This window comes from Nannospalax galili, unplaced genomic scaffold (genome assembly GCF_000622305.1).
Source record: "Nannospalax galili isolate Female #2095 unplaced genomic scaffold, S.galili_v1.0 scaffold579, whole genome shotgun sequence".
Classification (NCBI taxonomy): domain Eukaryota; kingdom Metazoa; phylum Chordata; class Mammalia; order Rodentia; family Spalacidae; genus Nannospalax; species Nannospalax galili.
Genome location: NW_008344599.1, coordinates 870382 through 895683, shown reverse-complemented (window position 1 = coordinate 895683; position 25302 = coordinate 870382). Strand labels below are relative to the sequence as shown.

General features: G+C 47.5%; 1 protein-coding gene across 2 annotated transcripts in view; it reads right to left on the bottom strand.

Annotated features, from left to right (window-relative positions):
- Kcnj10 (potassium voltage-gated channel subfamily J member 10) overlaps positions 1 to 21339 on the bottom strand; it is a 31296-nt gene extending 9957 nt beyond the window's left edge. For both annotated transcript variants that reach the window (XM_008840823.1, XM_008840822.1), the window contains exon 1: positions 21121 to 21339. The gene's annotated coding sequence lies outside the window, so the exon portion shown is untranslated. The remainder of the gene's footprint in view (positions 1 to 21120) is intronic.
- Positions 21340 to 25302: the final 3963 nt, after the last annotated feature.

The following is a 25302-nucleotide window of genomic DNA, read 5'->3' as shown; positions in this document are numbered from 1 at the left end:
CATGGAAGTGCTTGTTCTAGGTAGAGCGAATGGACTTCACTCTGGCCTGGGGACTTTGAGTCTTTTTCATTCTCTCTTCTTGTGTCTTCTTTTGACTTTTCTTGTAATGCTTCTTTTCTTTTTCCTTATATACATGGAAACCCCATAAAACTAATTAGAATCATTAACAGATAATGTGAACAAAGACAATGCTTCTATCTGTAATGATGTTGCCCACCATATACAGTATAAGTTTTGTTGGCATGCATTTATATAATAAACTTTTTTTAGTATCTCTTGAGTACCAGATTCTAAATAAGGCACCAGAATTATGGAGATGAATCAAATGTAATTTTATTTCCTTGAAGACCTTAGAGCTTAATAAGGGACTCAATCATTGAACAGGCCAGAATCAGTGAAGTACAGGAAGGTATGTGTAGAAGGAAAAGTGACATCTAGCACAAGGGATGAGGTTGGGAAGTAACTAATATCAAGCATTTATTGTGTGGTAGGAATAGGACTATGTTGTATATATTTTTCAATGTTAACTAATACAATTTCCAAACTACCCTATAAAACTGTTATTATCACCATTCAGGCCAAGAAACATAAGGAAGAATCAGGAATTGAACTTTTCCTACTATACCTGGGGGTCTCATTTAGAGAAGGCTACAAAGAGAAAGGTGTCTTTGGGCCTAGGCCTTCAGGCAAAATGTGAACTTGTAGAAATAGGGTTTTACAGAAAGAATCAAAAGAAAGCACTTCCAATGAAAGAAGCTTAGTAGCAATACATACACATAACATTAGGAAAGTCAGAGACAGAGAATAAGAAGCCATTCATTTTTCAGTGCTGAGAGCACAGGAAAGAGAGTGATAAATGCTGGTGCTGGGCTGGCTTTCTGTTTCCTGACAGTGGGTATAATGTGACTTCATATGCCCAGTGTTATGCCTTCCTGCCATGATGGATTGTATCCTTTCTCAAACTAAAAGAATAAACCTTTCTCCCCTTAAGTTGCTGCTTGTCAAGTATTTGGTCACAGCAACTAAGTAAGAAACTAATACAAGCCATCAGGCAGAATCTGAGGGCAGGCTATCTTCAACATTTTAGATAACTGAGCTAGACATGTGTTTATACATAGCATTCTGAAGATGAAGTGAGAGAGTCAGGCACAAAGATGTGATAGAATATGTGAACTGAATTCAGTGGTCATGGCTGCAGATTCCTGGTAGTCATTCCCCAGTCTACTCATCACTGTAAACTATGAAAGTCTTGCCAGAACACTGCTCAGTCTTGACCAAACTTTGGCCTGGTTTGCACTTGCACGAGGCCTTGTCCTTATAGGTGACTCAAGCACATCCAGCTCAGGAAAAGCTCAGGACTGTTCTTCCAGAGGACCAGAGTTCTATCCCCAGCACCGAGGTTAGGTAGCTCACAAGCACCTGTAACTCCAGATCCAGGGAATACAGCACCTCTGGATACCAGAGACATCCGCATGCATGTACACATACCTGTGTAGACACACAATTTTTAAAAATGTTTAAAAAGGAAATCAGTGTTGTTCAAATTACAAAATATGTTTTGATAGAATATGTGAACTGAAGAAGAGCCACAAGCCTCATTAGGGAAAGCCATAAATCCCTTAAAGTGTCTAGCTGCCCTAAATTAGCAGCCTGGCCTTGCTCAAGCCTTATCAACTGATCACTCCCTGGACTGAGACACTGTTTGTGGAGCCCACCTAACTCCTCTAGTGCTATAGATAACTCACCTACCTGAGAAAAGAAACCCTCAAAGACACCAGACCCTGGCACAGAGTTAACTCTTGCAGCTGTGCAGCAGAGTTCCTATAGAAGACAAGACTGCTCCCTGTAGATAATCATTCATTCCTCAAGGAAAAGAGCTGACAGCCCTTTGCTGGGCTTCCTGAATCCAGGGAGCACATTCTTTGCCTGTTTCAGGTCTGGCTGTGACTCTTATTTCTAAACTTTATACTCCTTCCTTTTTCCTCCCTCCTCAATCTAACAGGATGGGTAAGACTCTGCCTGGGAATCAAGGGCAGCACTGCCAGGTGGACAAATACACTCTACTGAGAAGCAGGAAACCTAAGTCCAGTCTCAATTCTGTCACAGACTGTGAACTTGGACAAGTTCCTAGCCCCCTAGGCCTTCATACCTTTCACTGTGGAAGAAGGAAATTGTCTGGGACCCTCACTGCTCCAACGATAGCACACTCCTATCTCTGTTCCAGGGGACACTCAGAGGCATAGAATTCACTCTGGAATATGCTCCATAGATATCAATTTTAAAGATTTTAAAGGAAAATATATTTTATATTGCACAAGTGATGTATGCTAGAATGGAATGAAACATTTACATTATTTAAGACAAAAGCAGATCTCTAAAATGTCCAGTCTGTAGCACTATGGCTCCTGTGTGGAAAAGTTCCTGTCCTCTGCCATTCAGAATACACTGACTGCTAGGTCAGTTTGGTGGTTCAGTGCTAGAAGAAGGCTAAGGCCACTTCCTGCTTAAAATTCCCCATCTAGCAGGGTATAGTGGCACAGACTGTTACCCTAGCACTCCAGAGGCTGAGGCAGGAGGATGATGAGTTCAAGGCCAACCTCAGTCACAACAGAGGGAACCTATCTCAAAAACAAACAAACAAAACAAAAACCTCCTCCTTCAGTCAATCTGGTGTGATCCTATTCCTCCCTCTGAAGAGAGGAAATGGCTACTCAGCCTCCTCTCACCAACCATATCATTTCTTTTTTGAATAGCAAATCCCACTTAAATAGTGAGCTTAGAAGCCTCCTGCCTTGGGTCTGAAAAGAAGCATTTCAGGGCTTCCAAGTGTTCTTAGTGAAAGCGAGAGGAAGAGACGAGAAAGGAGAGGGGCAGAAGAGGAAGGGCAGGAAGAAAAGCTCTGAGGTTACGTAAGCCTGCAAGGTTAGAAGAACGGAGTTGGGTTTGGGGTTCTTTTAAAACTTAACGTCTTTATTCATCAATCTTCTGTCCTTCCCCCAAAGAAAATAAGCAAATAGAAATGGAGCCAGATGCACACAAATCTTGAGGTGAGGAAAAAGAGGGCAGTGTGTGTGTCCAGGGGCCTGACTTTCCAGCTGAGTCACTGCTGCCTCTGTCTCCCACCCTTGAGCCTCCTTCCCCCTGGCCCTCCATCCTCTAGCCCCAGCCTGACACCAAGTCCCTGGCCGGGGAAAGAATAGGCTTTTCTTCCCTTGTGTCAACGTTTGGAAAGTTCTCATAGTTTGATCAAAAGAAAGGATAAAAGCCTTCAAAGCATTTCCTGGGAGCCTGTGACCTCTCCCTGGCCCTTCTGACCCCACCCCCCATGTGTTTTCCAGTCAAGAGAGGGAGGGACAAAGAGATGGGGCCATGTCAGATGTTCTCTTCTGTTTAGACACCACCACTGCCTGTCAGTGTGGGCCGATCAGGACCACTGACCCTTCCTCCACCTTTTCCCCAGACAGTGCCTTCTGACCCCATCAGGAAGGGAACCATGTCCCTGCAGAGAACTCCAGAGGGTGGCATCTCAGAGAACCCATTGTCCCTGGCTGGAGAGGGAGGATGACTTCATGGCACACTGCCCCCTTGTGTACCTGCCCTCTCAGTTTCCACATTGCCTTCAGCGTACTTCCTCCTTGATTCGTGGCCCAGCTATGGTATCAGCTCCCAACTGTTGTCTGGGACCTACAGGGCTTCACATCCTGAGCTCTGCAGGAAGCTGGTTCTTTGTGAGGCACTTGGCACTGTACAGAGTTCAACTGAGGACAGAGCTGTACCACTGCCTCTTTACCATTCCAGTTCCAATAGTCCAAAGATCCTTTAAGCCTCGCCTCATCCAGATCCTCACCTTGGAAGAACATCTGCTTGGAGATGTTAACCCATTCTCCTTCACCTTAACTGAAGAACCAGAAAATTCAGGTATTAGGAAGATTTAGCTGGAAGCAATGGATGGGAATAACTCCTTCCCACATCTCACACCCCCAGGCAGGTCTCCTGCAGTCCAGGCTGGCCTTGAACTCACTATATGGTAAAGGATGACCTTGAGCTACAAATCCTCCTGCCTCCATCTCCCAAGTACTGGTATTACAGACACATCTCTACACCTGGTTTATACAGTGCTGGGAGCTGAAGCCAGGGTTTCATGCATGTTAGGCAAGCAGCCTACCAACTGAGCTACAGCCCAATTTACCATTTTGTATTGTTATCAATAAGATATGAGACACTGAAAAGGTTCCCAAGGACACTAGGGAAAAGCCGAGGGTTCAAAATAGGTTAGGAAGGAAACTGGACAATGAACAACATATCGGTTCAGGATCTCTTCTTCATAGTTGACTGTACCCTAGATCTCCAATCAATCACAGCCTGGCCTTGGCCCCCAAGAGACTCCATAGGGGAACTCTATATACAGCTGTCCAACACTATTGATTGAGGTAATCAAATCGTTTAGGGATTAGAGGTAGTTTTGCAGACAAAGTCTTGGGAAAATGACCTCTACCTCTCATTGCTGAATTTCCAGCAGAGGGGACTGGTACGCCTACAGATGGGTGCAGAGAGGGAATGCCTACAAATCTGAACCTTTACCACCTGCCATTCTCTTATGCTGAAGATTTACCTCCTGACCACCAGAGGGCAGGGCTCTCTAGTCTGGCAGGCTGACCTCATAGACTTCCCAACCCACCTCTTTCACTATTAGGCTGAACTACATTAATTGCAAATTAGAAATAAATAGATATAATATTGGCAATATCAAATAGATTAGTATAATAACACTAACAACACAAATAATGATAGTAACCACCTTCACAGAACAGAAGTTTGCATTCTGGGAAGCACCTATGTAAACCCAGAACAATTTCATTTGATCCACACAGCCACACTGACTAGGTGGCAGTGAAAGAACAGGAAATTCTCTCCAAAGTCAGAGCCGATCTTCCAATCATTAAATCCAAGGGTATTTTCTCAGTCTTCAACCCCAGCAGTCCCTCAGTAGTGTTTGAGATGGATGATCAGCAGTCCATTCCTGGAATGCTCCTTTTTGGGTTTGTTTAGTTTAGTTCTTTTAGGTTTTTTTTGGGAGGGGTCTTTTTTGGTTTTGTTTTAGTTGGTTGGTTGGTCGGTTAGTTGGTTGGTTGGTCGGTTAGTTGGTTGGTTGGTTGGTTGGTTTCTATTGCACTGCATCTGGGAACTCATGATTTTATAGATCCAGGCTTTGAGATTCTGAACAAATCACTAAAGCTTCTCAGTTTCTATTTCCTTTATCTGTGAAAAGGGCCTACTAACATGGAGTGCTGGGAAAATTCAGTAAGATCATGAATGTGGGGCTGGAGAAACGGCTCAGTGGTTAAGAGCACTGACTGCTCTTGCAGAGGACCTGGGTTCAATTCCCAGCACCCACATGATGGCTAACAACCATTTGTAACTCCAGTTCCAGGAGAGCTGATTCCTTCTTCTGACCTCCACTGGCATTGCATGACACAGGTATATTTACACACATGCAGGCAATACACTCATATACATTAAAATAAAGATTATGAATATGAGACCTCTTCATGAGTTGTGGAGTACTAAGAATATGAAGTCTCTACTCTCTGACATTGAGCTTTATAGGTTCTCTCTTGCCTCTGTTTACTTTTTAAACATTTTTATTACATTTATTTATGTGGGTGCCACAGCCCTGGAGATCAGAAGACAATTTGCAGGAGTTGAGGCTTTCCTTCCACCATGTAAGCCCCAGGGATGAAACTCAGGTCATCAGGCTTGGCAGCAAGTTCCTTTACCTACCTGAGCCAGCTAGCCTGTTTACTTTTTGATCCATCTCTTTTGTTGTGGTCTCTCCTCTGCATGTTCATGTTGGTATTTCTCAGGCATCCACCCTTGGTTCTCACACCAAACCATGCTACTCTCCCCAGGTCTACTGTTTCAACCCTTCCCTTCGAGTCCATCTCACCTCTGCCCTGTATGTCCAAGAATTTACAGATTCCCTCTATGTGTTCCCACTATATGGAACATTCCTATTTTAAAATATACAGATTCATGTCCTCTCCTTGAGAATCTCTTATATGTTTCTCTCCTTGTCCACAGAATTATCTTCCATTCAGTGCCCAAGCAGGAAACCTGGTCTCCTGGTCACCTGGTCTCCTGGTCTCCTGGTCTCTGTCTTGCCCCCGGCCCCTTGGTCACCAGGTCTTACCAGTTCTGCTTTTTGTGTGTCTCTCCACATCCTTTGAGGCTGCCATCATTCAGTTTTATATTCTTTTTCACCTTTGTCCTCCTACCCCTCACTACCACAGACCCCACAGCCTGGTCTGAGCCATCATTCAGCTCAGGCTTAGGGTCCTTCAGTGAACTCTTTCGGCTTTCACAATGGAACCCAAACTGCTTGATAGACTATTCAGAATCCTCACCAACTGACTCCACCTCCCTCTTGCAGCCTCTCCTTTAACTCCTTCTCCCCATGTCCTCCATTCTAGCCATGGAGGACATGGCCTCCTGGCCCCATGCTTTTCCTCCTGCAGCTCTCTGCCTAGAATGCCTTTGTTACCCTTAGCTCCATTCCTGGCCCTTCTTCCCTCTAAAATCTTTCCATCCCTCAAGGCCCTGACCTAATGTTCTCTCTGCGATGGAGGCTGCTCCAGGCTCCCAGGTAGAAATACTGAATCTCTCTTTGTGCTTCTGGGACATTTTGCCACAGCTTTTTGAAGTTACAGACTTTTATCTCAGGCATATATTTAAACTAGTACCTTTAAACTTAACCTAATTGTTTAGTGTAGAAGGACTTAGATTTGATATATCTGGGTGATTTGTCGTTAAGGATGTCAACTATACGGTCTATATGAACCATGATTCACACAGAGACAGCGAGACAGAGATAGAGACAGAGAGTAGATATCACTAATTTATCATAGTACATTTTTTTTTCAACTGAGTCTCAGAATCTTTCCTAATGTAGTAATGCAGAAAAACATTTTCTTTTTCTTTTTTCCTCTTTTTGAGACAGGGTCTCCCTGTAGCCACAGCTGGCCTGGAACTCACTATGTAGACCAGGCTGACCTTGAACTCAGAGATCCACCTGCTACTGCCTTTCGAGTGCTGGGACTAAAGGCGGGCACCACCACACCCGGCTAGAAAAACATTTTCAAATGGAGTTGGCTGATTTTTTTTTTTATCTTGGTGTGTCTGGGTTCCCGCCAAAGGCCCCTATCTTTCCTCCTTTGCTCCTGTCTACCATCCTGGTCTTTGTCATTTACTAGCTACAGGAACTTCAGTCCATCTCTTAATCTTTCTAAGGCTCAGTTTCCTCATCTAAGGAGGCAATAAACTTTGCATTGTGTGCTCAGGAATACATGAGATAAACAAAGTATGTGAAATTTGTAAGGCCCTTATGCAAATAAGGATATCATTATTATCGGACTTTGCAGAGGAAGGAAAAATTTCCCTGAATTAGAGAAATTAATCCTCAGAGAGGCAAGATGGCTTTCTGACTTTTATTTAATGTCAAGCCAGAACTCATTTCCAAGTCTCACAGACTTTTCCTCATGCTGTTTCTCAACACCCCAAAGGGCTGGACACTGCTCAAGCTAAACCACTGCCTCATCACTGCTTTCTCTAAGATAACTGCAAGTCATGGGTAGGATTTACTATCACCTCAGAATTCAAGGAGCTTCCAATTCACTGCTCTGTCCAACCCATGCTCATTCCCAAGATGAGGTTTCCTCCAGAAGCCCCTCAGCCTGCCAAGAACCAGGGAAGGCATGCAGTGAGGAATGCTGAAGAGTTCCTCGATTACTGCTCTCTGTCCCCTTGCCGCCCCCTTCACCTGCTTCCAAACTTGGGGCCTCCAGGCAGTGAACAGACTCCTCCAGGCTCTGGATCTCCAGGCCCCAGGAGATTAGATTCTAGCATCTGATCTGTCATGAGAGTCTGAGACACAAGAGAGGGTCCAAGCTAGCAGGACTTACTCCTGGGCCCTGGTGAGGATCTCCACCTTGCAAAAGAGATGGAGAATGGTGATAACCCTGCTGATGACCCCTTCTCAGGGCTGGAGAGGTGGTTCAGCAGTTAAGAGCATTGACTGTCCTTGCAGAAGACCTGGGTTCAAATCCCAGCACCCACATCACAGCTAACAACTGTCCATAACTCCAGTTCCAGGGGATTCGACACCTTCTATCCTCCATGAGCACTGCATAAAATGGGTGCACTTACATATATGCAGGCAATACATTCATATGCATAAAATAAAAATAAAGAAAATTTAAAGAAAAAGACTCCTTTCTTAATCTGCATTTTTCTTTTACTCTTGTATTTTCTTCAGTGCCTGGTATTTCTGGATTGAAAAGAGTCCAAAAGGGGCCAGTGAGATGGCACAGCAGGTGGAGGTGCTGGCTGCAGGAACTCACCTCATGCATGACCTGAGTTCATGTGGTGGGAGGAGAGAACCAAATTCTGCAGGCTATCCTCTGACCTCCCATGTACACCTCCCCCAGGATCCATAGTCCACATTCATTTTTCTCTCTCGAGCTGCCCTTGCAGAGTGCATGTCATGCTTCATCCTGGCTCATTCTTCCTCTGAGCTTCTGATTGAACCTCTGAGCACTAGGAGCACTGACTCAGTCCTCACTCAGCCTTCACTCTGGACTGAGGAGGTGGGTTCTATTTGTTTCCCAGTCCTTGCTGCAGACTATTGTCAACCTCACTTCCCCATCCCTCTCCCTGCTCTCAGGGTGGCCATATAGGGAAATTGAAGCTACAGTAGGTACTCTGCTTACTGGGAGCACCTCAGTGCCAGAAGTCCAGTCTTCCACTGTAAATGAATCGCTCTCTCATGGTGGGAGAGGGAGAAGAAATGTCATGCCTTTCTAAAACAGCTGAAGTCTCATCTTAGACAGAGAGGTCTTCCAAGAGGACCCAGTTCCTCCAGGCCTGTGTGACCAAGGTAAGAACGGGAGTCTTAGGAAAGAGAAAACAGAACTGAGGAGAAGCCAAGGGACCTATTGCTAAAGTCTCCAGAAGGCCAGGTGGGACAGAGACCATTGCAATCTAACCTTTTCTGACCACCCAAATACCAATGTTCTCTATCATTCATCCACCTTTCATATATGCCCTCCATCCCCAAATCACACCAATATTCTCTTGCTTCTGGACCATACTACACTTTCTCCTAACAACAGTTCTTTGCAAATAATGGGGCCTTTTCCCATCCTACTTTGCTGTCTAATTTCTGCTTCAGACTTCAGATTAGATGACACACTCTCTGAAAACCTTTCAGAAGGCCTCTAGCTCCCATGTGGGCTGTGCCTTCCTCAGTGCTCCCACGGTACCACCAACAGCCCATCCCAGCCTTTTCCATGACTAGTATTCTGTTCCATGCTCCTTCCTTGTGATGTGAAATGCAGTCTTATTCCTTCCCCTCCTCAGGCTGGTGATAGCCTTGCCTTCATGTTAATGGTGCGGAAACCAGATTTAAAGAGTTAGTTGGCTTTCCCAGGAGCATTGCTAAGAGAGATAGTGCTACAAGCTGAACCAGGCCTGCTTAAACCAGTCTATGCTTGTCATCTTGCCCTGGGTTATAGACTGTCAGAGGCCTCCATACTCAATCCATTCAGTCCCCTGGATTTACTGAAAAAGAAACCAGAGACTCAGGGATGAGCAACCTTCTAAGATCACACAGCTTGCTAGTGGGGCATATTATTTTATAGCAGAATCAGAGCAATAACCCTGGCCTTCCTCATCCCACCTTCTGTCTTTCTATAAGATATGACTTTGAGCCTGAGGTCCTGAAGTACCAGTTGGTATGCAACTAGCCTTGAAACATCCATGGAGTTTGTGCCTGTCCTCACCCACCCTGGAATGTGTTTGATCTGACCCTCCCATCCATCAGAATGTAGGGTCTCCCTTGCCTCCTGTGCAGCTGACCCAGAAATAAGCTGAAAGAAGTTAAACAGAAAATAGTGAGGTCCCCAGGGAGGAAATGGGACACATATGATGATGCATTTTCCAGGAGCTATGAAAATGGTCAAAAGAGTTCCTCTGAGTCTACTAGAAATCCCACCTCCCAAGGGGCTCTGAAAGTCCTTTGAGCTATTGCCTAGGCCACTCAGCCTTTGTTTAGCAGGTGACCACAGGCGGAATGTCTTCTCAGCAGAGAGACACACTTCATCTCTTTTGTCCCTCTTCTATGCCTAGTAATAGCATCAAACCCAGGAGATTCTTCCTTTAAGGCAAGTTTTACCTGCCGCTGCTTAAGTAGTTTGTTCTTAGTTGCACCTTTGGTGGAGATGGAGACCCATGGGTATTCTACTTATGGTTCAAAATTAGGAATTGAGTCCCCTCCCCTCGACAGGTTCTTTCAACTCCCTTTCCTTCCCAAAGCTACTCTTCTGTGTATGGAAAGTAACTTCTGACCCTCACAGAGAGGTCCCAGGGGCCACCGTCACTCCTTCCCAACTTTCCCTGTCTTCCTTAACCACATTCCACTGGAGAAGGATAGGGGAGGGATGGGGGTGAGGATGGCATGCAGACTCTGAGTGGACACAGAGCTGCATTCAGTGGTAGGTGTCCCGTTGTCCTCCCTTTCAAGTAACTAAAGACTCCGCCCCAGCAGGAGAGGTCGAAGTTCTGCTTTGGGTAGATCTCCTTCACCAGAAGGGAACATTTGAAAGGACACTTAGAGGCAGAAGAACAGGACTATAAGATAGAGGCAGTGAATGAGGTGGTTAAGGCAGAATCTAGTAGCCAGGGGGAGGCAAGGAGCAGGGAGAAGGGCTAGAAGGATCCTGCAGTTATTTTGTGCTATTCTTATGTAAGAGAAGCATCCTGGAGACAGCACTTGCAGAGGAGCAAACCTCTCTTAGCTTAGCTTGCTAGCTACAGGAGCAGCTGCAGTTGGGACCCATTCACCCTCCCAGGACTCAGCACACCGCTGTGCAGCCCTCAGCTTCCTGGGATGCCTGTGGGCCTTTCTCTCTTCCCTCGTTGGGGCATCTACTCCAGGCTACTAGAAAGAGGCCCCAGATCAGAATACTAGCAGAGGCTCAGGCACATAGCACAGATGCTGTACAGACACACAGGACATGAGCTAGGAAGGGCAAAGCCAGGCATCACAAAAGACTTCCAGTCGACAGTGGTCTCCCTCTCAAAACCCAACTAAGAAGACTGGGCTGTTCTCTTTCCAATGTTCCAGAGTTAGTAGCAAGAGTGAGGCTGGTGAGAGTAGGAAGTGGACGGAGATAAGCTCACCCTGCCTTGAAGCAGGTAAAGGGCCAAAATGACCTTCTGGGACTCTTCCTAGACCCAGAAGCCTAGTGAAGGTACCTGTGCCTGTTCTGTCTACTCCCAACTGCCACCACACCCCAGACTTCTTCCAGAGGAAGGTGAGTGAAAAACAGCTATGGTAAAATTCCAGGGAGCAGGAGATCATCTGAATGGAGCCAAAAACAGGCTGTACCAAAAAAAAAAAAAAAAAAAAAAAAAAAAAACAAGCAACCTCCTGTCCAGCCTCAACCTTGTCACCAACCACTCAGATGCCTCAGTTCATCTCTCAGAATCTTTCTGGGAAAATGATAATTGTTCTGTCTCCCTCCCAGGCCATGAGGGTTTGGGATGTGCTGCAGTGTCCTGGGAAAATACAAAGGCTGGTCCACTGAGGCCTGTGCTGGGTCAGGAGAAGTTAGCTATCCACATACATAAACCTCTATCCTGTGTGCTTGATTCAGATCTGCGGTGAGGTCCTAGCCCACCAGTCTTACTTTACAGCTGGGATGGGGGCAGGGGATCTGTGCTGAGGTTAGTAGAGGCTGTGTCCATGGTTAACGTATAAGCAGGTACAGTCTGGGCCAGCAGGACATTCTCTGCCCCAGGGCTAAATTCTTGAGGTCACAACAAGTGCAAACTTGTTATAACCTGTGTCAGAGCAGCAGAGGGCAGCGAGGGGCAGGGTGGGGGATGGTGCTGTGGTGCCAGTGGCTGCTGGAGGCGGGTGAGAGAGAAAGGGGTGGAGTGGACAGAGCAAAGGAGGTGTGCAGCTGCATATGCTGATGGAAGGTGGTATGAACATGAGGTCTGTGAGCCTGGCTCAGCATGTTGTGTCTGGGCACATCCACTTGAGTTTGGGGCTGGGGTGGGTGTGGGGCGGCATAGATGAGTGTGTGCCTGTGTGTCTCTGCATATATGAGCCCAAGTGTGTCCATAAACTGGAATGAGGAGGGGGCTGGGTAGCCATAGGCCCAGGCTAGTCATATAGGAGACATGGGCAGGCTGTGTGTGCCCTGCCCTGTCATGGCCCTCACAGACCTGCATTCCAATTCCCTCCACGGTCCGCCCCCATTCCTGTGGTCCAGGCTGTGCCCTCCACAGTCAGCCCTGTCAAATGCCCATCTCTCCAGCCTGCCCAGGGAAGGGGGGTCGATCTGCCCATCCCCCCCGCCCGGCCCTGGGTCCACTCCCTCATGCTCTCTGGGACCTCTGGACACTGGGGCTGGTGAGGGGTGGTGGGGGGAGGCTCTGAAAGCAGGTGACTGTTTGGGGGAACTCGGGGACAGAGCCCCCATTGTGCCTGCCCCAGAGCCGCCTCAATGGAGCTCTCTGACACAAAGGGGCTTTGACAATGGGCAGGACATTAGTATGCAGAGCCAGCCCCTCAGCCCTCTCACTGTCCCACAGACCAGGGGTGGGAGCTGGGGGGCTGCTGGCAGTGGGAGACAGGGTGGGGCAAGGCTGGGACTGAGGAGATATCAGCCCTAACAGCTCCCCTGGGGGCACTGATCAGAGCCAAGGGAGGGAGATTTAACTAAGGCCCCCAAACCTGCCACTGGCCAAAGAAGATATTCCATATGGGGAAGGCCATGAGGATCAGAGAGGAGCTGTGGGCCACAGTCTTTGTCCACCCACTCCTCACCTCCTTTTGCTGTCTATTCGAGGGAATTGTGTGGGTAGGATTGTGAACACCAGCTTGAGAGAGCAAGGTCCCAGAGCCACAGCTGGTGGAGGTTGCGTGCCAGAGCGGTCAGCCTGCTGCAGGAGAGGGATGGGAACCTATAGAATTCAGAAAGAATATGTGCTCAGATTTTTTAGGTTTTTTGAGTTTCTGCTTCCTTGGATGCTGCCCACTCATTTCATGTGTAGGAGGGGATGTGGAGGCCTGAGCTTGATGTCAGGTATCTTCCACCATCATTATTTATTGAGACAGTCTCTCACTGATCCTGGAGCTTGCAAATTCATTGTTCAGCTAGACTGGCTGACCAAGTCTCAGGAATCTGTCTCCACTTCCCAATGTTGGAATTACAGATGTACACAGAACCCATATTTTATGTGGGTGCTGGAGATCTGAACTCAGGTTCTCATGCTTACACAGCAAGCACTTTATACACTGAGCCAGCTTCCCAGTCTGGTTCTGCTTCTTAGAAGACCCCGCACTACTACAGGCAGCATGCAGAGGGAAGAGGCACCACCTGAACTACGGTATAGCTCAATCACAGATTTCCTCTGTCCTGGGCTAGTAAGCTCCAACAGAGAGGGCAGGGCCACTACACAGGGACAGAAAAATACCCAAGGCTTAAGAATGTCTTCTCAGCTTTCTTTTTAGCTGATATCAGGAAGTCCTCCCTACTGTAAGGCTTCCTGCCATAGGTCCTGGGTGGCTTTCCTGGAATAACTCGGGGAAAGTAAAACCTGTTTCTTTTTCACTTCGAAAATTACCCTTGCCCTGCTTCAGTGTGGTAGAGAGAACACAAGGCTAAGTCCAAGTCAGACTCTTGGTTCAGGGTCAGTCAATCCAGCTTTCCCTAGGACCTTGCACAGGTCACTTGCCCCTGAGCCAAGAAATGCTGTCTGTATAAAAAGACCACCTTTGCTTCTTGCCACTCCTTGATCTGAAGTGAAGTCAGGGGCAAAGCACTGTAATATAATAAGAGCTCACAGTATTAAGCACTTCCAGTGTTATGGTTTTCATTCTCTGCACTGTAAAAAGCAGGTGCTGGAGCTGGAGAGATGGCTTAACGGTTAAGAACACTGAAATTGTCTGTAACTCCAGTCCCAGGGGCTCCGACAGCTTCTTCTGACCTCCGTGGGCATTGAGCAACACGGGTGCACTTACCTACATGCAGGCAATACACGCATACACATAAAATAAAAATAAATAAATTTTTCAAAGTTTTTTTTAAAGCAGGTACTTATTTATTTATTCTCTATGGTAGGGATTAAACAAACCAAGAACCACAGGCATGCTTGGCAAGTACTCTAACACTAAGCCACATCCCATCTCTTGTCCCCTGACCCTTCTATTTTGATTCTCACTAAATTGACCAGACTGGCTCTGAATTTACTCTGTAGCCCAGACAAGTCCTGGGACTTGTGATCCTCCTACCCAGCTTCCTAAGTAGCTGGAATTACAGGTCTGTACCATCAAACCTGGCTAGCAGATGCTTTTTAAAGCTCTGTTTTATAGATGAGAAAACAGATGCACTAAGATGTTAAGGATTTGCCCAAGGTCACAGAGCTACTAGGTGGAGGAGCTAAGATTCAACCTCAAGTAGGTAGCATCTCTCCAGAGCTCAAGTGATCAACCACTGCCTCTACCTGTCTGCCTAGTAGGAACATCCAGAAGACTCCACTGAGGGAAATCAGCCAAGGTATTCAGATCTTTAGAAATGTCTCCTGAGGTTCCTTAAACTAGCAGTTCTCAAACGACAGCCACGGACCTATGGGGGTTCCTGAGATGCTTTCAGAGGCTTTATGAGGATCCAATCATCTTCATATAATGCTAATACTGCATTATTTATTCTTTTCACTTTCATTTCAAGTGTCCAGTGGAACTTTACAGGGCATATGATATTGCGACATTAAATGCAGAAGTGGGTAGAAGGAATGGACTGATTTTTACTGAGTTAGACATTTAAAAGATTTGTGAAAGTAAAACAGCTCCACTCTTCCTAAACCTTTTGCTTTATAAAATACAGTTAGTTTCATTAAAATATTACTTACATCAACAGGTAATGGGTTTATTGTTATTGATAAATTAATTATGAATGATCATAAGTCTCCCCAAGGTTCATTTGTGACCTGTTATAGAATGTAGATATAACCCATGCTCACAAAGCTCTTTGGAGTCCTCAGTACTTTTTAAATGCAAAGGGGTGTTGAGATCAGAAACTCTGAGAACTACTGCTCTCAAGAGCCTCAGGCACACTCCTCTTATGAGCTGTCCAAGTCTTTTAAAAAAATACTTTTATTGTTAATTATGTGTGTGTGTGTGTGTGTGTGTGTGTGTGTGTATGTGTGTGTACATTTGCACGAGTGCAGATACCTCAGATTCCCCAGGAGGTAGAGTTACAGGCTGTTGTTAGCCACCTAACATGATTGCTGGGAATTGAACTCGGGTCCTCTAGAAGGCAACGAGTGCTCTCAACCACTTGAGCCATCTCTCTAGCCCACCATAGCTTTTATTTTATTTTTTTAATTTTATGTGCATGACTGTTTTGCCTGCATGTATTTAAGTGCACCTGTGTCATGCAATGCCTTTGGAAGCCAAAAGAGGGTGTCAGATCTCCTGGAACTGGAGTTAGGGATGGTTGTTAGCCACAATGTAGGTGCTGGGAATTGAACTCATGTCCTCTGCAAGAGCAGCCAGTGCTCTAAACAGCTGAACCATCTCTCCAGCTCCTCTTTTATTTTTTTAAACAAGGGCATCCAGGAGCTTAGGTATGGGGATATACATCTGAGCCTAGGAGTTAGGACTGAGAAGAAGGGCAGAGCTGAGAGGCCAGTCCTGGAAGAATACAACACCAAGACGCCAGGCCCTCAGCCCTCTTGGGAGGTGTCCCTCCATCTCCCACCTTGCAAGTTCCTGCTCAAAGTACGCGCAAGACAATGGGACTGTCCCAGACCAGACTCTGACTTCCGCCCTGTTTCTACTCCAGACGCCAAATGACAAGCCTAACATGAAGCTATAGTCACCTAACATGAGGCTGTAGTCAGACCTCCCGGGGAGAAAGATTCTGAGTAACCAACAATGCTTACACGACAGGAAATCAGAGTCCAAGGGTCTGCTGTTTTAATTTGGGGGTGAAGATGTCTCCAGAAAAGGCGATTGGTAAGTGAGGAGTCACTCTTGAAACTCCCTAAAGAGAACTGGGTAATGGGATCTCATATACATTACTGGAGGATGCCCACCTATGTCTCTAAAGTCAAGATGCTCCTTCTTAATGAGCAAGCATAGATGTTTCAGGTGTTTCCTGCCTAGAATGAAGGATGCACAGTAGCCTTTCTGCATGCTAGGAACCAAGCCCTCTGCTGGGGGCCTAGGGGCTGAGGGAAAGAAATCATACCTTTGTTTCAGGAGCTCTTCAGTGTGACAGGGACATGGGCCCTACCCTAGAGGAACCCTTAAGCAAATAAGCAAACAAGAAGTCTCCTCTGACATTTAGCATGCTATGGGTCATTCTGGGCAAAGTCAAAGGTGAAAGGGAAAAGCAAGGTGGCAGAGCAGAGAGGGAGCAAGATAGTTTTCAGGCAGGTGGACCTTGGAATGGCCTGTGATAGTCAAGAGTAGGAGGAAGAGTAGTTCAGGAACTGACTGTCCTTGGATGTGTTCATCAGGTACAGCATAGTCCCGAGAGATAAGGGTGCTAGAGGGGAGATGGGAAGGGAAGAAAGTCTCATGAATACTGGGACTGGAAATGCTGTAGTATCTAGGTAGGACAGGAACAAGATGAAATTGATGACACTAATAATTCCATGGTGCAGGAAGGAGAAGGAATCAAGGAGAGAGAGACCAGAATCAAGGAAGTCACAAGAAGGGCTATCATGGGCAACCAAGCTGATAGGATAAACAAGCTGATCAGAGGACAAAAGGCAAGGAGGGTATGTAAGCCAACCTGGGCAGGAAGAGGGACAGACTAAATGAGGAGACCAAAAGACAGACAGGCAAGCCAGTATTATAACTCAGTTGGTAGAGTGCTTGCCTAGCAAGGATGAAGCCCTGGGTTCCATCCTCAGCACCAGGCATGGAGGGAACTGTGGTGGTACAGACTACAATCTCAGTGCTTGAAGGTATAGACAGGATGATCAGAAGTTCAAGATCATCCTTGAATACATAGTAAGCTTCAGGTGCGCCTGGGCTACAGAAGAATCTATCATCAAAAAACGGGGGAAGGGGCATGGAGCTAAGGAGATGGCTTAGTCTGTAAAGTGTTTACCATGCAAGTATAAGGACCTGAGTTTGAATCCCAAACACCCACATAAAAAGCTAGGCACAGTGGACTCGCCTATAATCCCATTACTGGAGAGGAAGACAGGAAGATCCCTGGGGCTTGCTGGCCCATCAGTCTCACCAGATTTTCAAGCTCTGGGTCCGTGAGGGTCCCTCTCTGAAAATATATGATAGAGATTAAAGAAGATACCCAATGTCAACCTCTGTCCTCTACACTGATATGCACATATATGCACACACATGAACACATATGCACACATATACCATGAGAAGGAAGACAGGATCATGTGGGGGAGTAGAATAGATGAAAAAAGATAGACACATCCTAGACATAGGGGCAGAGAGAAATTGATGCCTTTGGCTGAAAAGCAGAGGTTGCTAATAATGAGAGAGATTATCTGGAGAAATGCTCAACGGGTCACACTTATTGAATCTGAATTGAAGACAGGACATCTGCTTGGCACAAACTCATGGGAAGAGGGGACTGTGGTGTGAAGGCCCTGCTTCTAGTAACAGCCAGCCTGTCGGCATGCAACAGGAACCTCATAACTTCTTGATAATTCTGCCTCCCCAGACCTAGGACAAAGTCTCAGAAGGAGACTGGCACCAGGCCCAGGAGATGACAGAGTGGAGAACGAATCAGAGAGCCTAGAGAACCCTAACAGCCAACTGTACCTTTTACATGCTAACCACCTCCTAAGTCCTTTGCAAATATTGACTCTTTTAATCCTCACAACTATTATTAGCCCTGGTAAAAGGATGAGGAAAGCTATTTGACTACTAACTGGTAAAACCAGGGTTTAAGCTCAGGAACGGGGACTCCAAGGCTGTGCTTTTGACCACTCTGTCTCTCCGAGTTGAAAGGAGGGAGGCCCGGGGCAGCAACATAAAGTCACCCCACCATCCATGAGAAGCTATTGGACAGCTGTCATGTAACCCCTACTCCTCAGAGCTTCACAGCTCCTTTCAGAAGCCTTAAAGATGGGCTTTTTGTTTGGGGTTATGTTTTTCACCCCCTGAAAGCTGTCTCTCTTTCTTTCCCAGTCATCATGTCAAATGTCTTTCCTTTTATGGGACATCCTTCCTGCTGCAGTCGCCAGCCATTGCCTGGGTTTTCTGCCACTGGAAGAGCTGTAGAAGTACCATGCCCTAGAGCCCCCACTCCCCCAGGCTTCTACAAACCACACAGTTCAGTTCTGACTTCTCCCCCACACCCAGTAGCAACTCCTCCCTTCCCGACCACCCCAAGTCCAGGCTCCAGGCTGGCAGACACCCACAGAAGGGGTGCTCCCACAATCCTTTTCTCTTTGCCCTTTCAAGGTTCTGAAGGAAGGAGAGTGGAAAGGGCCTACCCAGGATGTACTCTCTCTATGAAGAATGGTGACAACATGGACACTAGACTCTGATGAGGGAAAAAAAGCATTTGGCCTCAGCCTGAGGTGATGAGGTGCACGCAAAAAACTCCCCATTCCCTCGCATGGCTACAGCCAACTACCCTTCATTCTGTGCTAAAACACTTGGAGTCCAAAACTCCCTTTCTTGCCAGTCTTTCGGCAGTTTCAACTCAGTGGGGTGCCTCATGCTGTCCCTTCTCTCTGCCCCTCCCAGGGCCTCACTACTGTCCCGAACAACTTGGCCTCGGCCTGGACAGTACACTGACCAGTTAGGCAAGAGAAGAATCTAGGCCGGGCAGGGGAGGGAAAATTGAGGGTTCTTTCTTCTGTCCTAAATAACCTTTGGCAGGAAAACTCAGGGGCTTCATCACTTCGTGTGTCTTTCCCTCCTCCCCAATGCTAGGGGCCTCAACCTGTCTTTCCATCTTGTGTGCAGAAACCCAGCCTTTTGCTAGTAGGCCCAGGAGTCTCCTTAAGGACATGAACCTTGTTGCATGAGTCCTCTCTCCCCTCAAGACCCCTAAACTTCTTATCCCACTAAGCCTAGCAATTTCATCTGTGCCCACCCAGATCCAAGCATCCCAGCCTCCCCAGTCCCTAAGGAGAGACGGAAAGGAAGGCCCCTGGGTCTTCTGCCAGTCATTTCCCTTCTAGCCCAAGCCAACAAAGCTAGAGTGTAAATGAGCTCATGCAGAGGGCAGGTGGGGGCCACAGAGAACTGGGAGGATGCCTGCTTTTCCCCCCACATAAACACATGTCCTCAAAGATACATGAGCACATGTTGAGGAGATGTTTTCCCCCAAGGGTAAAGGACAGCAGTAAGATTCTGCCTTAGGGGTGCACAAGGAATGGGACCATAACCCTACTACCCCCGCCACCCCCCAGTCAGTGGAGTCATTGCCATTTGATATCCGCTGAGACAACTTGGCTGCTCTGGGCTCTGGATGGGGGCTGGGGGGATGGCTCAGAAAACAGCAGCTCCTTTCAGGACCCAGGTTGGCAAGGGCTTTGGGAGGCTGGACTGGCCCAGATCACCCCCCAACTCCCCCTCCTTTCCTCCCTCCCTCGCCACCGCCACCAAAGACTGGTTGAGGGGGGGCGATTGGCACTGCCTGGGCCAAGGCTACTGCCTCCGCAATCCTGCTCTGGACCCTCTCCCTGGCATGATGCCTTCCCTTTCCCTCTTCCCCTTTTCTTCCTTCCTGAAGAACCAGCTATGAGCCAGGACACCTGGTTCCTTCTAGACTTGGTCCCCCATGCCCAGTCTACACCCTGGGGAACAGACAAGCTCTACCCTTTGGCACAGGATGGTGCCCACCATCATTCCAGGAACTTGTTCAAAAATCCTTGGAGATCAGGGAAAGGATTTCGAGATGAAACTCTATTGAGCTCACTAGTGGCTAGTTTCTCAATGCCCACTCTTTGCTTTCCTCAGCACCCCTAAACAGGAAGCCCTCAAACCTTCCATCACCATTTCCCATCTACTCAGACTACCTAAAGCAGTCATTCTTGGTGGGGAGAAAGAAAGTTTAAACACTACAGCAAAGGCAGTCTGGCCAGAAATCTCTGGTCAGAATTTGTATTGATAAGCGACCTAATCAGACTCTAAGCTCTGACTCCCCATTGGGTCGAAATTTGAACTTGTTTCTTGACCACCCCTTTTCCCCACCAGCCTTAGCTTGCCCAAGGCACTTCAGTTCCTGAAATAAAATCTCAAAGTATCATTAAGTCCCACCCCCACATTTTTCCAGTTTTGTCCTTAACTATCTTGGGGCTCAGCTCTCCTGCCCCAAATCAGAAATTCTTTCCTAACACAAGTGCCCTTGGTTAGTCCCTGTTAGAGGAAGAGATGGACTAGATAAGGGGCATCTATTTGCAAGATTCATTTATAAACAGCCCCCCCATCTACACTCTTATCCTAGAAGCAGCCTCATCATCCCTTCTGAGATTCTCTGTATGAAACAACTGGGGGGGGGGGTCTTGAAGTAGGAACCATCACGAAATGGGAGAGACTGGGAGGAGGGTCCCAGGCACACTAGACCTGCAGTGTCTTCTTAATCTAACCCTTGTTTTACTCCCCATGTGTAAACTGGTGATCAGGACACCATCAGTGAGTGTCATTCTGTAAGTGTCACTGTAAGGGGAGAGGGCTAGGAGCAGGAGTAACCTGTCCCTACTGGAGGGGGGCACTGTCTGGATGCCTGTGTGGTGGGTGAAGGGTTATAAGTAGTGGTGACTCTAGTAGTTGCAAATCTGTCTACTGGGGAGGGGGCATCAGGGAAGCCTCTTCCTTAGATGAAGCGTTGAGGTAACCAGCCTGGGCAAAGTACCCATGATGGAGGTACTTCCCAGAGAAGTCCACTTGGAACTGCCAAGGCTGACGGAGGGAGAATAGGACTGTACCACTGAGACCAGCCTGGGTAGAGAGACCAAAGAACTAAGGAGGCCGATGTCTCTGGAAACCTAAGTGGACAGGACCCCTACCAGGGAAGCAGCACTCCTTCATCAGGGCCAGGGTCTTACCTTGGCTCCGAGGTGGAGTGGCCACTCTGATGGACCGCGGGGCAGCAGGATAGACAGACAGGGCCAGGAGTGAGGACCGGAGCTGTGAGATGGGCAGGGCCAGAACTCTTAAACCCGGAGCTAGAATCAGATAAGGGCTTGTCTTGGGGGCCGGGGCCGGGGTCGGGCCGGCCGGGGGCAAAGCTGGGCCGGGCCGGGCCGCCCCCTCCCTCAGCAGCGTCTGAGCCAAACTTTGTGTGAATGGAGGGGCCCGGCGGGGGCCGTGCGGGCGGGGGCGGGGGGCTCGGGGCTGGCCAATAGCAGAGCGGAGCGCCATGCCCGAGCCTGAGGATTGGAGGTATTTGGGCAAGGGGCGGGGCGTAGGGGGCAAGGAAGCGGAGACCCAGACTGATGGAGGCGCAGAAACACCCAAAGACAGAGAAACCCAGACAGAGTCCCGAAGAAAGAGATGAAGAGACGATACGCGAAGCGATAGAAGCCAACCTGGCAAGATGTCAGGGGACGAGAGAAAGAAGACAAGGGAGACGGCCGAGTCCGAGAGGAGGACCGAGAGCGGGAGCCGCGGGGGCGGGACTGGGGCCGGGTTAATGAAGTGGAAATGAATTCAGGTCCTGAGGGCTGCGCTTGGGACTGGGACTGGGCAGACTTGGCATGGGCTCTTGGGGTTACAGGGACGGGCCATTCCGTACAATTTCCCTCTTATTCGTTGTTCCCCACGTAGAGGGCGGGGCGCTGGGTGCAAAATAACCAGAACATCATCTCCACCTGCAGCAGCTTTATCTGGAAGGAAAGAAGGCTGGAGCCAGGCGCAAAGTGTGGGGGACACCAAAGGCTGAGGAAGGGAAAAAGGGTCACTCTAGGGGTTTCCCCACAGATGTTCGAGGAGAGATCACATCTGCGTAGTTCCTAGAGGATGCAGAGCGCTCAGGTCCTAGCAGGTGGCAGGGAGGACACTTTCGGCAGAGAAACTGTCTAAGTGAAGTCCTGAGGGGACATGGAAATACCCAGGAAACAGCATCAAACTGTTCCCACACACTAGAGCACCCAGTAGTGGTTCCCAGTCTTACCACTGCCAAAGATTACCTGAATCCATGTTTCGAGTGGTTTGTATCCACCATCTCCACCCTTGGCATTTACAGAAAAAAGTAATGACTTCCCCATTTTTGTTCATCATAGATATTTATTTACCAATCAATAACCATCAGTGTTACTGTATTGATGCCTCCTCCCCACCGGACAGTGTTACTGCAGTGTAACAATGTTAGTGTCCAGTACTGTTAGTTTCTCTTATTGGAGATGGGGATGTAGCTCAGTGGTAGAGTGCTTGCCTAGCAAGCATGAGGCCCTGTGTTCCATTGATGATCAGCACCAAAGGCAGCAGGCAAGGAGGGAGGGAGGAACGGAGGGAGGGAGGGAGGGAGGGGAGGGGAGGAAAAAAGAGAGGGAGGGAGGGAGAGAGGAGGAGTGGGAGGGAGGGCAGGCAAGCAAGCTTTCATTGGCCAAGGATAGTGCTGACTGGCTCTCCACCAGCACAGCTTGTACTGAGGAGTATGGAGAAAACCCAGACTATATATAGAGTTGTTATAAGACCAGCCCAGAGTTTCTATGGGCCATGGAAAGCAATAGAGAGTTTTTGAGCAGGGGAGACAAAAGCCATACAGAAGCTGAGGGAGATTAATCTGGAAGTGAGCAAGCTGGTTTGAATCAGAGGAAGACAGGAGGCAAAGGGGCTAGATAGGAAGTAACTGCAATAATGTTGGCATGTGGAAATTCTCAGTCTATATTGTGACCATGAAAAGTGACACAGAGAAAATAGACTGGAGTACAAAGAAAAGCCAAAAGTAAACAAAACAAACAAAAAACCCCGAAGGACTAACATATGATAAGCAAAGAGGAAGGCTTCAGAGCTCACACTGGGGTCTGGAATCTAGAAACAGGGAGAATTATGAGATGATTAAATCCCAGGGGAGGAGCTAACCTGGTGAGGAGTTAGGAGCTGGGAGGTATGGAGAGAGATCAGAGGGAAGGAGACAGAGGCTGCCAAAGCAGCATGAATTAAAGCTATGAGAGAAAGATAGCTCTACATACAGACTGTACACAGGGTAAAGGTGGACCAACAGAGTGAGGAAGGCTTGCACTTAGCAAGAGGACTAGCAAGAGGAGGGTCCCACAAAGAGGAACAGCAGAAGAGAAGAGAAGTGAACAGAAGAAGAGAAGAACAGAAGAACAGAAGAAGAGAGAGTGGGGTGTCAAAGAGCCAAGGAAAGAAGGAAGGGGGAGTTTCTAACACTGTCAGTAGATACAGATAGAAGCATTGGCTTTGCCCATGAGAGCCACTACTGACATTTGAGAGCAGCTCCAAGGTGGGAACCAGGTTATGAGGCACTGCATTAGAAAGTGAGGACATGTTAGCAAGCACGCTTACTCTTTTAGGAACTTTGCTTAGAAAGGAGAAACATACAATAAAAGCCAAAACAACGTTCCAGAAGCTATCTTTCCTTTTCCTTCAAATTCCAGATATACTCTGTGTCTAGGCAGGTAGAGGTGAGGGGCCATGGTAAGATGGTCTGGAGGCCATCCTGCAGGGCTGCTAGAAGAGCTTAAGGGTAATAGGGATAGGAAATCTAAAAGAGCTATCCCTAAGGGAGCCAACCAGGTGCTTTAGGCCTGCAACACTAGCTACTCAGAAAGCCAAAGCAGGAGAGTCACAAGTCCAAGGCCTTCCTGAGCTGCAGAGTGAGTTCGAGACCAGCTTGGACAACCTGGTGAGTCCCTGCCTCACATTTTTTTAAAAAGTGAAACAAGCACAGAGGATATGGCTCAATGGAAAAGCACTTGCTTAGCATGCACAGGCCTAAATTCAATCCCAGTACTACCAAAAAGGAATTCATTAAGAAACATTTATTGTGTATTTATCACTTTTCCAAAAATATTATCCAAGCATTTGGCTTCAACCACCACCCATGAGTCCATTTCTCTAGTCCACCTGTATATATATTTCATACTCAGCACACTTAAGGAAAATGAGTCATCTTGCTCACAGGAGTGCTCCTCTCCATTTCTTCCCTACCACAGCGAATACGCCACCATCATCCAACCAGAAACTCAGCAGTCTCCCAGGCTCTGTTCTTCCTTAGCCTGCTCCCTTATCTAACCAATACTTCTACTTCCCTAAATACTACCTCTGCCTCTTATCCCATTATCATTGCTATAGCCTGGGACAGATGTACCTCTCACCCAGGGCTACAATAGCAACATTCTGATTGGTTTCTTCCCTCTAGTCTTTCTCCACTCTAATAATCCTTTAGATCATGAATTCCTTTATGTAAAAGTCATTAGGACTGGCAAGATGACTCAGTGGGTAAAGGCACTTGCTAGCAAGCCTTAGGACCTGAGATTTCAGTTCCCAGGACCCATGTAATGAAAGGAGAAAACCCACTCCTAAAAGTTCTCTTCTGACCACTCCATGTGTGCTGTGAAATGTACATGCTCACACAAATGCACATAAAAATACATTCACATAAGTAAATAAACAAGTAAATAATATAATTTATAAAAAGAATTAAAAATAATTAAGCATCAATAATGTGTTTCTCTCCAAAACACAAATCTGACTGTGCCAATTCCGGACATGGTGGCGCACGCCTTTAATCCCAGCACTCGGGAGGCAGAGGCAGGAGGATCTCTGTGAGTTCAAGGCCAGCCTGGTCTACATAGTGAGTTCCAGGACAGCTGGGGCTGCAGGGAGACCCTGTCTCAAAAAACCTCATTATAGCCTGGGCTTGACACCATTCCATTCTGGTCTTCCACTGACCCTACACACACAAACTTATAGCCACTTCTTCCTCCAGCACCTATGGTTGGGCCTTTTGCTCTCTTTCTGTATCTCCTCCCTTGTCCCTTGGTCACACAGGCTCTGAGTGCTGAGCAAATCTCTGCCTTTGACCCTATATTCTCTCTGGGGCTCCACTTCCATTTCCAGTTGCCTACAGGGGATTTCCACTTCCATTCAGCAGGCCCCAAACTCAACTCATCCTCTTCCTCCTCGAGGTTGGGAATGCTTACAACTTCCTTATTTCTGTGTAACTCCTGGTCAAGCAGACTGAAAAACCAAAAGTAATCATCAGTCTTTACCCTTGCCCTATGGCCCACCTTGAAGCATGCCAATTAGGCCACCAAGTT